Raw genomic sequence first — 13,424 nt, 5'->3', positions numbered from 1 at the left:
GGGTAGATGGAGTTAAGCTGTAGATCAGCCATGATCTAATTGAATGGTAAAACAGGATCGATGGACTGAATGGCCTACTACTGCTCCTATTTTCCCTCTAACATGACCACCAACCAGACTGGCCAAAATAGTTAACTAAGTGGTTAACTTAGAAGGACTAGGTCTGGCCATTCCTATCAATCTCATTCTTAAAATAAAACAGTTGACATATTGATTGATTTCACGTGTGAAGTCATTACCCGGAGGAATGGAACAACAGCAGTAACAGCTGGCAAAACGTACTCCAGTCCTCGATGTTTTTGATAGTGAAATGGCGAGTCTTCCTGAAAACTCCCAACTGTAATACAGGCCATCATTGTCTGAGTTCAAGTCTCCTGTTCCTTGTCTGTCCCAGATTTAAAAATCAAAATGTGGGAACCAGAACTTCCATCCGGACTGAGGAGAAAGTGACTGAGGAGCGGAGTGACAACTGGTCGAAACCAGCAGCGAAAGGCCAAATATTCAATGAGTAACTGCACTTGATCGGCCAGTTGCTACCCACTCACTCCAGTCAGATGCCAAGCTGGCCTAGAGGTCAGGGCTTGTAGTACGGTCACAATGAGGAGGGAATGGCAAAGGCAGGGGTGACTTCAGTCACATTGGTAAGGGGGGATTTCATTAAAGAATTTTCTAGGCAGTGTATTTTTGGGGGGAAAAAAACTCAGCTGGTCTAACTCAATCCAAACCAACCTTAAGCCTAAAGACCTGAAGCTACCATCCATTTGCAGTGCAAACTTCCTGTACTCATGTTCCACCGGACTGGAAGTTGTTAGAGAACAAATAATAGGCAGAGGTCCAGTGAGCATTATCTCCGCCCAATTTCCAACCCCTACTGAGCTCACTATGCCATTAGCTATCGAAAAAATACTGCTGCAGTGTTTCTATGGAAACACAAAAGGCTTATACAGTCATTTCTTTGACCTTCTAAAATGAGACACTTATAACAGCAATTAACAGTAGATGCCCTTTCAAATAACATTGGTTTAAAATACAGAGCATGAAGAACAAGTACTAAATATTATTCTTTATCTATTTTGTGGAAAATGCTTGGGCAGATTCTCAAATTATTTCATCCTCAAGCGCTCAGAATTCACTAATGTTAATTTTACCAAAGATTGGTGATAGCCACTGAATAATTACAGTTTAATATTACATGTACTAGTGAATGTCCTATGGCATTTCTCACGAGCTAATGGCAGCCCTGAAATTATGCTAAGTTAGGAGTATGAAAAGCAATCTTGACCTGGTTCCACCAGGTCTCTGCCGCATTTTAATGTTCATATGGAGGTGAGGATGGGTGCCCCTTGTGCTCACTTCTTCATCCCCCCTTCAACCCCATCCAATCCTCCGTGCTTAGAGTAGGCTGGACTGGTGGCATGGCATCACCCAGCACCAATCCTGCGAGTTCCGCCACCTCTGCCCCCCATTGAAGGCACACTTTCATTGCCAAGGTATCATGCTGGCAAAAGTGAGGCCCACAATGATGATTTCTCCAATATATGGAGAAGTTTCAATGTTATATTCCAAGTTCAATGTGCATTAGGCCACGGCTTCCTTCAGAATTCCCAGGGAAGATAGGGAGCAGCGTCGAAACGCTCCCAAATTGGTGCCCTGATGTAACAGAATAAGCAGCAAAAACTCCAGATTATTTCAAAAAGAAAGAAAGAAAGACTTGCATTTAAATAGCGCCTTTCACGACCACCGGACATCTCAAAGCGCTTTACAGCCAACAAAGTACTTTTGAAGTGGAGTCACTGTTGTAATGTGGGAAACGTGGCAGCCAATCTGCGCACAGCAAGCTCCCACAAACAGCAATGTGATAATGACCAGATAATCTGTTTCAGTGATAAGTATTGGCCAGGACACCAGGGGAGAAATCCCCTGCTCTTCTTCGAAATAGTGCCATGGGCTCTTTTACGTCCACCCTAGAAAGCAGACAGGGCCTCGGTTTAACGTCTCATCCAAAAGACAGCAATCTGACAGTGCGGCATTCCCTCAGCACTGCACTGGGAGTGTCAGCCTAGATTTTTGTGCTCAGGTCGCTAGAATGGGACTTGAACCCACAACCTTCTAGTCTCAGAGGTGAGAGTGCTACTCACTGAGCCACAGCTGACAGAAGCACAATTTGTTGGGCTTCTTAAGTCAGTTGGAAACACTTTGCATTAGTTCTGTACCAAATTCTGCCCCACCCCTTGTTGGAATTACCCTGAAATTGCACCAAAATGATTGCGTAGTTTAGAGATTGCAGCTTCACTTTTGGAGGACAATAGATAAAGAGATGAAGACTTTCACAGCTTTAGGACATCCCAAAGAATTTCACAGCCAATTATTTATTACTGAAGTACAAACATTGTTGTTTTGTCAGTAAATGCAGCAGCCAATTTGCACAATGCAAGGTCCCACAAACAGCAATGAGATAATCTGTTTATCTGAGGGATACATATTGGCTAGGACACTGGCCGAAAAGGGAGAAAGGGATAGACCGAGAAATTACAGGCCAGTCAGCCTAGCTTCAGTGTTGGACAAATTATTGGAAAAAATTCTGAGGGACAGTATTAATTGTCATTTGGAAAGGCACGGATTAATCAAGGACAGTCCAAGGGATGACAGTGGATAGGCAATGGCAAACATTCAAAGACCGCATGGATGAACTACAGAATTTGTTCATCCCAGATTGGCATAAAAATAAAACAAAAAAGGTGTCTCAACCGTGTCTAACAAGGGAAATTAGGGATAGCATAAGATCCAAGGAGAGGACATATAAATTGGCCAGAAAAAGCAGTAAACCTGAGGATTGGGAGCAGTTTAGGATTCAACAAAGGAGGACAAAGGGATTAATTAAGAAGGGGAAAATAGAATATGAGAGTAAGCTTGCAGAGAACATAAAAACTGACTGTAAAAGCTTCTATAGATATGTGAAGAGAAAAAGATTGGTGAAGTCAAGCGTAGGTTCCTTGCAGTCAGAATCAGGGGAATTTATAATGGGGAACAAAGAAATGGCAGACCAATTAAATACATATTTTGGTTCTGTCTTCACAAAGGAGGACACAAATAACCTCCCAGAGATGTCGGGGAACATAGGGTCTGATGAAAGGGAGGAACTGAAAAAAATCAGTATTTTTAGGGAAATGGTGTTAGGGAAATTGACAGGATAGAAGGCCGATAAATCCCCAGGGCCTGATAATCTACATCCTAGGGTACTTAAGGAAGTGGCCCTAGAAATAGTAGATGCATTGCTGATCATCTTCCAACATTCGATGGAATGTGGAACATTACCCATGGATTGGAGGGTAGCTAATGTTACACCACTATTCAAAAAAGGTGGTAGAGAGAAAACGGGGAATTACAGACCGGTAAGCCTGACATCGGTAGTGGGGAAAATGCTAGAGTCCATTATAAAAGATGTAATAGCAGAGCACTTGGAAAACAGTGACAGGGTCGGACAAAGTCAACATGGATTTACAAAAGGCAAATTGTGCTTGACTAATCTACTGGAATTTTTTGAGGATGTAACTGGTAAAATAGATAACGGATAACCAGTGGATGTGGTGTATTTGGACTTTTAAAAGGCTTTCGATAAGGTCCCGCATGAGAGATTAGCGTGTAAAGTTAAGGCACATCGGATTGGGGGCAAGGTATTGACCTGGATAGAGAACTGGTTGGCAGACAGAAAGCAAAGAGTTGGAATAAACGGGTCTTTTTCCGAGTGGCAGGCAGTGACTAGTGGGGTACCACAGGGATCGGTCCTTGGACCCCAGCTATTCACAATATATATTAATGATCTAGACAAGGGAACTGTCAGGGCGAGGCTGGTTCTGGACCCAAGTGCAGACAGACGAGGTGAGAAGCAGGTATGCAGTCTTAAATAAAAGTACTTTACTAGAATCACACAGGTAAACAGTTACAAACATAGGAGCTCAAGACAAGCTACCACTAGGCAAACGGCTTGTCAAGACTGAGCACAGAGGGAAGAAACCACAGAACATAAATACAAGCAAAAACAGGTGAAACCAATAAACCTGATAAAAGGCAGTTAAGTAATAAACACAGGAGAAACTAGTAACAATTAGCAAAGGGAAAAAAACAATGAAGGTGCCATCTAGGGGTTACTGAGGGAACTAACCGGCACCCTCACAGGACCCCCTCCCCTAGTAACGGCTCCTGACGTTCCTCCTGGACGATCAGGGTGGCGACGGCGAAAATCCCTGATGAGTTCAGGATCCAAAATGTCCCGGGCCGGAACCCAGGAACGCTCTTCAGGACCATAAGCCTCCCAGTCGACCAGGTATTGAATGCTCCTCCTAACCCAGCGACTATCAAGGAGGCGACGGACAGTGTAGGCTTGCTGACCGTCAATCATGCGGGGCGGGGGGGGAGGTCTGGAAGCAGGAACCAAGGGACTGGTAAGTACCGGCTTGAGGTGAGAGACGTGTAACGTGGGATGTACCTTCATCGACCGAGGAAGGAGGAGCCGGTAGGCCACAGGGTTTACTTTTTCCAAAAACCTAAAAGGTCCAATGAACCGGGGTGCCAACTTGCGGGACTCCACATGGAGCGGAAGATTCTGGGTAGACAGCCAGACCTTCTGTCCGGTCCGGAACCGAGGAGCTGGGCGGCGGTGTCGGTCAGCCTGCACTTTCTGCTGAGAAGAAGCGAGCTGCAAGGCAGATCGGACCCTCCTCCAGGTACCGTGGCAGCGTTGGACAAACCCCTGGGCAGCCGGGACTCCTACCTTCCTCTCCTGTTTAGGGAAGAGTGGCGGTTGGAAGCCATATTGACATTCGAAAGGTGAGAGGCCAGTGGAGGAGCTCTGAAGGGTATTGTGCGCGTACTCCGCCCAGACCAGGTACTTGTTCCAGGTGGAAGGATTGGAGGACACAAAGCTTCTTAGCACCCTCTCTAGATCTTGGTTGGTTCTCTCAGTCTGGCCGTTAGACTGTGGGTGGAACCCAGAGGAGAGACTGACGGAAGTGCCCAGGAGGGAACAAAAAGCCTTCCAGAACCTGGATGAGAACTGGGGACCACGGTCAGAGACGACATCCAGGGGCAAGCCATGGAGGTGGAAGACATGCTGGACAACCAGCTGGGCAGTCTCTCTGGCAGAGGGAAGCTTGACAAGAGGGACGAAGTGAGCAGCCTTGGAAAAGCGATCGACCACAACTAGGATGGTAGTGAATCCCTCAGATGGAGGTAGCCCGGTGATGAAATCCAGGGCGATATGAGACCAGGGACGGCTGGGGATGGGCAAGGGATGCAGGAGACCAAGCGGAGGTTGTTGGGATGTCTTGTTCTGGGCACAGACGGGACAAGCGGAGACAAAGGCCCGGGTGTCGGCTTCAATAGAGGACCACCAGAACCTCCTCTTAAGGAACTCGAGAGTCCGACGGGTCCCAGGATGACCAGTCAATCGAGAAGAGTGCCCCCATTGAAGGACCTGGGCGCGCACCTGACTGGGAACATAAAGGCTATGAGGAGGGCCTCCTCCAGGGTCAGCCTCCTGACGTTGGGCCCCTCGCACCAAAGTCTCAATCTCCCATGCGACGGGAGCAACGATGCAGGAACTGGGGATGATAGGTTCCGGGGTCCGCTCCTTTTCCGAGGGGTCAAACTGGCGAGAAAGGGCATCCGGTTTGAGGTTCTTAGACCCTGGGCGGTAAGACAGGAGAAAGTTGAACTGGTTACAGAAGAGAGCCCACCTGGCCTGCCGAGGGTTGAGGCGCTTGGCGTCCTGGATATATGTCAGATTTTTATGGTCGGTCCAGACGACAAAAGGATGCTCTTCTCCCTCCAACCAGTGTCTCCACTCCTCCAAGGCCAACTTAACTGCCAAGAGCTCCCTGTTGCTGACATCATAGTTACTCTCTGCTGGCTTCAGGCGACGGGAAAAGAAGGCACAGGGATGTAGCTTTTGGTCCTTAGGGGAGCGCTGGGACAGGACAGCCCCGACTCCAATATCCGAGGCATCCACCCCTACGATAAAGGGCAGGGTGGGGTCAGGGTGTACCAGAATGGGAGCAGAGGTGAAGCATTGTTTGAGCTCCTGGAAGGCCTGTTCCGCTTCAGAAGACCAACTGAACCGTAAAGACGAGCCCTTGGTCAATGCAGAGAGGGAGGCGGCAAGGGAGCTGAAGTTGCGGATGAAGCATCTGTAAAAGTTGGCAAATCCCAAGAACAACTGAATCTGCTTAACCGACGTGGGATGCGGCCAGTTCAAGATGGCTTGAACCTTGCTAGGATCCATCTGGACGCTTCCACAGGAGATGACGTAGCCCAGGAAGGTGACCTTAGAGACGTGGAATTCACATTTCTCGGATTTGACAAAGAGACGGTTCTCCAAGAGCCTCTGCAGCACCCGTCTGACGTGTTGGACATGCTGCTGGGGGGACTTTGAGAAGATGAGAATGTCATCCAAATAAACAAACACGAACTGGTTCAGCAGATCCCGGAGCACGTCATTGACCAGAGCTTGGAGACTTACCATCCCGGGAAAACCTGCAAAAAAAAAACGTAAGTTCGATGCGCACGCGCAGCCTCTCCTGCGCACGTGTTTGACCTCTGAACCCCTTCGTTCAGGGGAACGGAAGTGCCGGTTTCCCGCGCATGCGCAGTGCATGCAGGAAACTGGCACTTCCATTGGGCCTACGGGTGAGTACCCCGTGTGTGGGGACCCAAAGTTCTGGGCCGATATGTTTGATTCAGGCTACAGAGCCGTCACAAAACTGCGCAATACAGCCTCTAAGCATACATTTACAGCGATTCTTCAAAATGAAGGAAGCAGTTACACTTACCCATGAGGGACATAACTAGGATGAGTATCAGAAACCTAGTAAAAAAATGCTTGTGCTACATTACCCAACTACCTTCTATCAAATATTTTATTGCAATTGTACTATTCTACAAATAATTATACTTAAAAGAACATCTCGCTACGTGGTATCTCCATTAGTGAAAGGTGTAGCTTATGGCCTGATTTCTTTCTCCTTGTTTTAATGCGTGTTGAATTGTTTTTATTCAATCCTTCTTGGCAATTAAGCTGATTATCAGAAACACGGAAATAGATAATCTTGCAATACAAATTTTTCATTTCCTTCCCCCTCATTCATAATTAATGAGAACAATCTGCCGTGGAAGTCTCTTAATTAAGTTTGTTTAAGATGTTCATTATATAATTGAGCTGAACCAGTAATGGACACACATAAGTATTCATTCCAGTGTACAACGTTTTGAAAATAGAGGCTCTGTTTAGTGGCGATGATGTTAACACTGAGGCAAATACCAAAATGAAGTGCTTTTGAATCTAAGCTAAAAAGGTACGTTCTACCTCAATGCTTTGAGTTTAACATCTAGTCGTGTTTTTGTACCTTTAAAGCCATTATCATGATACTTCAATCAATGCTTCCCATTATACTCTATGGGCCTAACTTAACATTGCTTCGTCCTTCGGGTGCAAAATGTGTCCACGACCTACCAATTTTTGTCGCTGGTCACTTGCGACCAAAATGCATAGCAAGTGCGTCGGTTGGCTTATTGGATAGGGTGAACCTTAGCTGTCCCGGGTGCCTCTGGAACAAGTTTGGGTCCATTGCTTATGGAAATTGAGGTCCTAACGCCCATTTCAGGCCCCTTTGCTAAAGTGGATCGCGTCTGACCGGGGCCTCCAACGCGGCATTGGAGAACCGGGGTGCCCTGCCTGGACCTCTTCCAGCCATCTGCCTGAATCAGACCATATTGTCTGCAGTCAGAGTGCACCTCCCCTTTAAGAGGTGCTTGCTGCCTTTAAGTGGTGTCAGAGATGCCCGATTTCTTTCCCCCGCCGCGCCCCCCCTCCCCAACAAACAGGCAACAGCCAGCGAAGGGCCTGGGTAGCACTGGCTGCACATTTGAATTATTTTAATCAGGTCCTAGCATGAATTTAACGTTCTACCTAGCCAGCCCCCATGATCAAATTTCTGGGCCATAGTTTCCAAAAAGCGTTATCAGGCAGCAAAGGGCTGCAAGAAGGTTAAAAAGATGGGAGACTTTAGGGAGAGGAGGCTGTGCCCTGGGCTGCAGAACAGAATGCAGAGGAGTCAAGTAAAATGACCCACTGATGTGGGAAAGTAATGCATGTCCTTTATGTTGTGTCAATACACAGATATATGTACAACCAATTGAACTGATAGGGCTGGATTTTACCAGCCCTGAGGAGGCAGGTTTGGAGGTGGGACTGCTGGGAAAATCAAAAAGAATGGGTGCAGGTTCCGAACCCGCTCCCAACCCACCTCCAACCAATCTTCCCGGGAGTCGGGTCACTGATTTGTGCAGGGTCCCAATTCCTAGAGGTGGGAAGAGGATTACAGTCACTTAAGTGCCTGTTAACAGGTAGTTAACAGGCAATTAAGAGGCTTTTTTCCATTTGAGACTTCTGCTGCGGGCTTCCTGACATCGGGAAACCCTGCCAGGGTAAGTGAGGTGTGATGTGTGTCTGTTGTAATGTTTGTGTATAGATGACAGTTGCAGAAGTGGTGTGAAGGATGCAATGGGACACTGGTGAGTATCAGAGGTAAGGAAATGTTGGGAAAGTCATTTTTAATGTGTTTAGATTTTTCTGTAGGTGACAAGCTTTGAAGTGTTTGTGTGGCCTCACCTCATTGGGAGAAGTGACAGATTGCTTCTGTCCCTCACCTGCAGCTGCCATCTGTTTTATCCTAAGGAGAGAGTCATTGGAGAGCCTTGGTGCAAAGGCTCACCTTTGTACAGTGATTGTCAGTGTCTGACAGCACCTCAAATCATCTGTCAAAAATAAATGCTTCATGTCCCTTTTTAAGAAAACCGGCAGATGAAGCATCATCAACTGACGTCATGTGACACCGGCTTTCTTAATTGGCCAGCAAGCCCACAGGACGGGCTTAACCAGGCCAATCGGGAAAATAGCGTCTGTGCATCAGACATCACTGGAGGTGGGACTAGAACCCGGAAGGCAGCAGTCCCGCCCCCAACTCAGCTCGGCAGGTAAAATTCAGCCCATAGACTCTGATAACTGTTGCTCTGTACGCTTTCATATTACTGTGAAATAAAGATGCTTAATGATTCAAAGCAACCTCCATCTCATGTAGGGTCTGCCTTCAGAGAGATTGGAGAAATAAATGTGCGAAAGAGATGGAGATTGGTCCAGATCTGAAGAGACTTCATTGTTATACCCACCGCGCCCCCCCCCCACATCGGTCCTGAAAATAGATATGGGGGGCGTGTGAGTCACCTGCCGTTAAAAGGAAGACTCTTAAACCACTTGGGGAGAGACTGACACTACTGAACCCGAGGAGGTATCTACAGCAAACCTGAATTTGTAAAAGTAGCCTTTCTGATGAGGCTGATATGTTAACCTGTTTGTTCTCTTTCTAGGTGTTGATCTGTCTGTTCACTTTCTAGGTGTTGATGGACCTGAATTTCAAGCATTTGTGATTGTCTTTCACACAGCCAGACCTGCACCTTATTATTTTCACTCTCCGGAGAAATTCCCAAGTTTATACTTGGCCTATTGTAACACCTGTCCATGTTTGATGCCAATAATAAAATACCACTCTAATCCCAGGCTTTACCTTCACTTTAGATGCTACTAGGAGATAAGTGGATCAAGACTAGAAAATCAAAGGCTTGCTATGTGTCTTTGTGATAAATGGGGCTTGACTCTTTATGTTAACATCATGCTTGTCAAGCTGGAAGTCTATGGCAAGGGATTTAATTGATTATATTTAGCTATCAAAAGAAGCTGTAGAAAACACACCGACAGTGAATAAATGCAACCTGGCACACAAAGGGAAAATGCAACTCTATGAGCTGCTTATGAAGAACTCTCTTGGAAAAGAGTATTGGTTGTTTAGTTCTTTACGTTTCAGGGTAATCTTTGTGGGGCTTTAATCTCTGATCATTTTAATCTCCATGAAATCAGCAGCCTTGAGAATCAGGCTTGCTGACTAAGTATTCGATTTATATCAAGCGGGGTTCTGCATCAGGAAAAAAATTTACAAAAATTGCTCCCATATTCAGATAGATTTTTTTCTTCAATTTCGTGCCCTTCTGTCCCCTCTCTTCCTCTTCTGAAGCTGTTGATTGCTCTGCTGGGGTGCTGTTCTCCAGGCAGCGGTCAGTTTCTGGTACCTTGTCAAAGTGACTATTTTTCATGAGGCTTGAAGGTCAGTGTCGGCAGACTATTTGACTAAGAATGCCAAGAGATCAAGGCTATTCTCTACAGCCATGGCTGAGGAAACCTGTGCCTTTTCCAAGGACCGCAGCTTATCAGCACTACAAAGAGGTTCATGTATTTAGAGTACACTATAGGCATGTCGACCCCTCAGCTACTGGAAGCAGTCTGCTTTTTAACTGACCTGTACCATCCTTTCATAATTTTAAACACTTCTGTTATATCTCCCCATAGTCTGCATTGTTCTAATGAAAAGCAAGATGATTTAATATTCTTTCATTGCATTTGTATTTCCTCATATCAGGCAGCATCTTTGTGAATTTGCATTTCACGCTCTCTAAAGCCTCAATATTCTTCCTATGGTGTTGAGCTCAATACTGTACATAGTACTCAAACTGAGATCTTATAAAGGTTTTCTATAGGCTCAATATTACCTCTTGGCTTTTAAATTCTATGGCCTCGATTTTCCTTGGGCCGTGAGGCGGGCTTTTAGGCGTGCGGGGGTTAAAATTGCAAAACCTAGGGGTCGCGACCCCCCCGCCTGGTTCCCGCCTCCACGCCATTTTAAATAAGGTGTGTCTGATCGACCCGAATCAGTCCCACCGGACTGGTCTTTAGGGCCGTTAAACAGCACTGATTGGCCTTTATAATCCCATTTAACAGGCCCTTGCCTGTTTAACCCTTTTCCCACGTAAAACACGCCTGGTGGGGATGAAACCTGGCGTGAACACTATTGGCTTGTTGACTATCAGCTGCAGGTCCAACATTAAAGAGGATATTTGAGCAGTCATCATTTGCAGGTGGCAGGACTTTGTTGTCTCAGGTCTGGGGGAACTTTTACCAGGCGTAGCCACACCTGTGGAAGGTTGTAGCCTTACACACTTCTCCAGTGTGACCTCCTGCGAGACCCCTCGCGCCACCCTCACTCAGCGCTTCCTCAACTGAGGCATCTACCAGAAGCATGGCAGGCCTTTTTTCCTTCCCTTCTTGGCATTAGAGGATCTCCAGCACCAGGCGCGCCAGCAGCAGAACCAGGCACAACAGCAGTACCAGCAACAGCAGCAGGAGCAGCAGCAGGAGCAGAAGCGACAGGCTGCTGCTCACCAACCTGAGGCAACACAGGCCAGAAGGGGCCATCGCATGGAAGCCCGTCGGCGCAGGAGATACCCCCCAAACAGGGTCTACAGACACAGGGTCAGCTACCTCAACATGACTGAGCAGCAGTGCCAAAGGCAGCTCCGACTTTCGCGACAGGTGGTGACTGACATCTGCGCAATGATACAGCAAGACCTGCAGCCCAGAGGGCCAGGTGGGCACTCCTTACCAGTGGCCATCAAAGTCACCACCGCACTCAACTTTTTTGCCTCAGGCTCATTCCAGGGATCAGCAGCAGACATCAGCGGCATCTCCCAGTCGGCCGCACACACTTGCATCATGCAGGTAACGGATGCCCTCTTTGCCCTTGCGCACAATCACATCCATTTCACCAGGGATCGCGCAAATGTGACGGCGCGAGCGGTTGGATTAGGTCATCTGGCAGGCTTTCCAAGGGTGCAGGGTGTCGTTGACTGCACACATGTGGCCCTTAGGGCACCCTCTCGCAATCCAGGTATTTCTGTCAACCGCAAGGGCTTCCACTCCCTTAGCGTTCAGCTGGTGTGTAACCACAAGAAGGAGATTTTGCATGTTTGTGCCAAGTACCCTGGCAGTTGCCATGACTCCTTCATACTGCGCCAGTCTAGTGTGCCTCCGTTATTCAGCCCACCAGACCAACTTCACGGATGGCTACTTGGAGACAAGGGCTATCCCCTGAGGACTTGGCTAATGACGCCATTGAGGAGGCCAGCCAACGAAGCTGAGGAGCGCTACAACTGCAGCCACATTTCCACCAGATCCATAATTGAGCAAACCATTGGCTTGCTGAAGATGCGCTTCAGATGCCTGGATAGATCCGATGGAGCCCTACAGTACTCAGCAGCCAGGGTCTCCAAAATCGTTGTGGTTTGCTGTGCACTCCACAACATGGCACAGCGTCGTGGCTTGCAGATTCCTGAGGACCAAGTGGCTCCTCTCATACCCTCCTCAAATGATGATGAGGAGGAGGAGGGCGAGAACGAGCATCCTGCAGAGACCTATCAACCAGCGGCAGCATTACGCGAGAACATTGCTGCCCGGGATGCAAGGAACACAGTCATCCTGGCCAGATTTGCTTAGCCTAGTAAATCAAACTCTTTTGCCTCGCAGCTTCTTACCTGAGCATCGACAATGGCCAAACCCTGTGGATTCCGAGCTATTTGACCAGCATCCTGACAACTGCAAGTAATCCTAAGCCCTCAATGTGAAAGCCCCATTCGCAAAATGACACACGCCAGAACTGCAGCAGTTGCCATTCCGAATTTTTATGAAACACACACAACTGATGGCATTTTTCCAAAATACACAGCATTTCACCCAAGTGACTACCCTTGTGACTATTTGTGCTTTATTTTCCTCTTATGCGTGCTCCTACGTAGTGGTTTCCCTGCGGCTTCAGCAGATGTGGAGGCCCTTGCTCACTTTCCTGCTGCTCCTGTCTTGACACCTTTGGTGGGCATCCTCTGGGGTGGTGAGCATGCGAGGGCTCGCCAGCAGTCTGCTGCTCCTGCGGCTGTGCAGGAGTTGAGATGTCTATCTCCGTTGGGTGTGGACTCCGGCAGTGCTCTGACCGAGGGCTCTGCAGTGGCAAGGAAGTGTGAGCGCTTGGAGAGGAGCCCCCACTTCCTTGAGGTCTGCCACCAACCTCCCTCCCATGGGTCAGGTCCTCCTCAGTGCCTGCAAGTGGCTTGAGAGCAGCTTGCTGCACATCAGGGGGGCCATGGGGACCCGTATCTGCAATGGCAGTCCTACTCAGAAGGACTTCCATGAAGGTCTGGTTTCTCTGTTCAATAGATGCCCATCGCTCCTCAAGAGATGTCATTCTATTCTGAACACTCACCATGTTTTCCATACCCTGGCGACTAACCTCCTCCATGGCCGTAGCCCTCCTCTCCTCTACCGTAGCCAGCCTTACCATGGAGGCAGCAATCATTTCCACGTAGGTAGCCATCCTTTCCGTGTTGATGCGTTCATGAGCCACTGATTCCACAAAGGCTCTGCTCATGTTCGCTATGGACTCCTCCATTCGCTCTACACTCGCACGACCCTGGAGACAAAACCTGCCAGAGAC

The sequence above is a fragment of the Somniosus microcephalus genome, chromosome 7 (assembly GCF_052327205.1).
Source record: "Somniosus microcephalus isolate GS21.2 chromosome 7, FLI_Smic_1.0, whole genome shotgun sequence".
Taxonomy (NCBI): domain Eukaryota; kingdom Metazoa; phylum Chordata; class Chondrichthyes; order Squaliformes; family Somniosidae; genus Somniosus; species Somniosus microcephalus.
The sequence above is the reverse complement of the archived record's forward strand: the minus strand, read 5'-3'. Positions refer to the sequence as shown.